The 3,821-nt window shown below is 36.6% G+C and overlaps 1 pseudogene; it reads right to left on the bottom strand.

The window, feature by feature from the left end:
- Positions 1–1,516: 1,516 nt before the first annotated feature.
- Positions 1,517–1,665, bottom strand: LOC115070905 (annotated as a pseudogene).
- Positions 1,666–3,821: the final 2,156 nt, after the last annotated feature.

Here is a 3,821-nt window from a genome sequence, read left to right as displayed (position 1 = left end):
ACTTTCTACTTTCAACATTCAAACTTTTTTTATACATTGCTTTTTTGTTTGTTTTTGTAATTCTCTTGCCTAGTCTGTTATGAACAATATAGTAAGATTTCTAAAGGCCTATTAAAGAATTAAAGGAGACATCCAGAAAAGAAATGACAGTTTGTTACCACTTGATACTACTTTGTGTAATAAGTTTGTGCTATAATATGCAAATGGAAGTTATCTGATGAAAGACAAATGAAGTACATTTGCTCCTCAGTAAATCATATCTACAAAATTTATTTCATTAACAATCTTCATTTTAATATTTGTATTTTGTTCTTATTTTTTGGCAGTGGCGGTGATCAAAGCCAAGACTAAGCATGCTGGACAAGTGTTCTAAAAGTGTTTTTCAACCCTAGCCTCATTAGCATCTCATAAATATTTTTCCAGTGTTAGTTCACAACCTCAGTTTTCTCACTGAATTATCAACATAGCATTGTAATTGTGTTTCCTCATAGGAGTATTGACAATAACTCTTCTGCAAACTTCTGAACATTTCTCATCTACCATGCTGGCATGTGAAGGATAACTGAAAGAGACCATCTAATGCATGTTTTCTGAGAAACACACAGTTGCTTGAAATGGTGCTATCTCTGACCATCACTAGGCTTATACTAAGAACTCATTCTAACATATTTTTGTCTTTATAATCATAAAGGATATAGAGAGTATAAGCCATCTATGTGAATGGATTTATGTATTCCCACTAACATGACTGATTTTTTATCTGACTTAGCATATGTGTATTTTTAAATTATAATTATAGTGAGAAAGCTTGATCTTATGCTGGGTTGCAATATGCTGAATTGCACTTTCTGATGATTATGGGCAGTAGTAGTGACTGCTGTGCAGATGATGTGTTCACATGTACAAAACTGGTACTATACAGATTATACACAGTCAATAGTTTATTATAAAATATACATAGTTAGGTGTTTAACTAACTTTACACTAATGTAAGTGATTGAAGCATTGTAACAGTGTAAGCTAAGGGTTATGATCACTAGTTTGGATGTATTAAATACACATTTATATTTTTCCTTTATAATGATTTATTGGAATATAATCTCTTGGGAAGCTAAGTATCAGCACTGATGGAGAACAGAGTTCAATATAGTTTATGAAATACTGAGTAGACAGAAAGTGAAAAAGGAAAAGTAGGTCCATACAATTGAAGCTGAACTCATAGAAAAACCATGGCTTATAAGAAGCACACCTGCAAAACTAGGTCATTCTCAGTAACTAGAATAACATCCTGGATATGTGCCTCAAATTTTAAACATAATCTTAATCATGATGAACAAAATTGTCATCCTCTATAAAATAAACTAGTTTGTGCTCATGAATTATTTCCTCTTACATTACTAGAGCCTTGCTGGTGAGATTACAATAATAAGAAACAGAAATATATTCATTTTTCAGCACTACTAAACAATGGCAAACCCACTTACATTGAATCAATTTATTTATTTAACTTTTCCAATAGGGGAGAGCAGAAATGCTGTCCCCAAATACCAGAAATTATGCATTTGAGTTTCCCACATTGGAGGAAATCACACATTCAAAGCACAATGGACGTGTCACCCTGGAAGCCTCCTTTTTAATCATGGTGCCTCCCTAGCTAGTAAATATTTTTTAAATTATGTGTATGTGGCTGAGTGTGGTGGTGCATAGCTTTAATCCCAGTACTCAAGAGGCAGAAGCAGGTAGATATCTGTGAGTTCAAGGCCAGCTTGGTCTACATATCGAGTTCCAGGTCAGAACTGTTCCAGGGAAATCCAACACCCTCTTCTGGCCTCTGTGGGTGCATTTACAAACATGGCCAGACATGGGTGCATTTACAAACATGTGTGTATTTACAAACATGGAGGCACAATACTCATACACATAAAAATAAGTAAATTTTTTTAAATTAAAAAGTTGTATATATGTTCACCTGAATGCAGGTGACTGCAGAGATCAGGTATTAGAAACCCTGAGAGCTGGAGTTAAAGGAGATTGTGAGCCACCCAAAATGTGTCCTCCATAAAAACATTATATCTCTCTAGCACCTAGTCATTAATTTATTTAAAACAAGTATGAATAAAGTTAGAAAAATGCATGGAAATTGCATTCAAACAGGAATTACCATGACCATTATCAAACCCAAAAGGTTTATTAGAAGAATCATTACATCTTGGATAAATGGTATGGTCTTACCTGTGAACAGAAAACCGCCCACATCAGTATGGTATGCCTGTTATGGTGAGCAAAGGAAAACTTACAATAGAAGTAGAGCAGCATCAGCATGAAATAAATTGTATGTGACAAAAATCAATTTCAAATTGACAATAATAAATTTTATAAAGAAAATGTTATACAATTTTAAACTCCATTGAATATGATGGGATATTTGAAAGTATCTTCTGAGGGCTAGAGAGAGAGTTCAGTGGTTAAGAGTACTTGCAGCAGTCCATCTTCGGGGATCCTAAAACCTCTGTGGGAAGGGTAGGGGATTAAGGTAAAAAGACACAGACACAGAAACAGCTGGGATCAGGAGGCCCTGCAGGCTGATGACCATGCAGGTGCTTTATTGCAGGATAACAATGTTTTTATACCTTGTCTCAAAGCAGAAAAAAAATATACTATAGAAATATAGCACAAAACCACAAGTTCCTTTGAACCATGCAGTTTCAATAATCACAGTTTCATTAATCACATGTACTCACATCAGCAGTAGCCAAGCAGAACGTCTAAGACAAAGGCATGTACCTGGGAACAGTTTCATTTATGATATGTAATTGTATAAGATCCAAGCAGAACTACTAAGAGAAAGACATGCACCTGGAGACTGATTATCGGAGACTGACCTGTACAGGCTCAGCCCCAAGTCAGCTAGGACTGGCCTTGCTAATATCTCCTTAGCTGCTCTCCAGGGGCCAAACTGCTTGTGCCTTGACCCTGAGTCAGCCAGGATAGGCTTTACCAGTATCCAGTCGGCTGCTCTTCTGGGTGGGCAGGCAGCCTGCAACTGGCAACCCTGAATATTCAGCTCCCAACACGTCCCCATTTTTTATTTTCTAATATAAACTGAGTAACCTGTGCCCGGGTGCCACACAACTCATGCCAGAGCCAGGAGTTGCAACAACAAAACAATATTCCAAGAAGAGTACACAATGTCAACAAGCTTAATAGCATTGGAAAAGTATGCTGTAAGATATTAAAGGGATTGAAAGATTTAAGCCGGTATAACAGATCATTTGCTAAATCTGTAGGAGAAACAATCAAGCTGGGCAGCACTAAGTTCAACCACTTGCTTTCTCAACTGTATGAGATCTAAACTAAAGTTATTATGATGCCATATCCCTATTAAATGTTGTTTTACATGATACCAATTCCAAGTAGTCTCATTATACTGGAGGGGAGGTGATACATATAAATCTGTAGTCAGCATGACACTGAAGAGCCATTTGATGTTGCACAGTCTGCACCTCATCCCCCGGGTACAAGACCACTGTCTCCAAAACATTCAATACAGCCTCTAGCAGAATCTTAGGAGAGAGTGGGCTAAATTATTGATAAAGTAAGCAGTGTGGACCTGCTGTACCAAAGCAGTGGTAGCAGCTGTAGCACTAGCCACAGCAGAGACTATATAAAAAATATTAGTAATAAGGACTTATTATTAGTAATAAGTCCCAAGAAAACATCGGGACCCCCCTGTGAATCTCAGAAATAACCTGCTGACCAAAATCTACATACCAGGTATTGTTAACTAATACAGGTACCATGACAAAAGTATGTTGTTTCAC

Source organism: Nannospalax galili, unplaced genomic scaffold, assembly GCF_000622305.1.
Source record: "Nannospalax galili isolate Female #2095 unplaced genomic scaffold, S.galili_v1.0 scaffold391, whole genome shotgun sequence".
Taxonomy (NCBI): domain Eukaryota; kingdom Metazoa; phylum Chordata; class Mammalia; order Rodentia; family Spalacidae; genus Nannospalax; species Nannospalax galili.
Note: the sequence above shows the minus strand (reverse complement) of the source record. Positions and strands in the feature narration are given on the sequence as shown.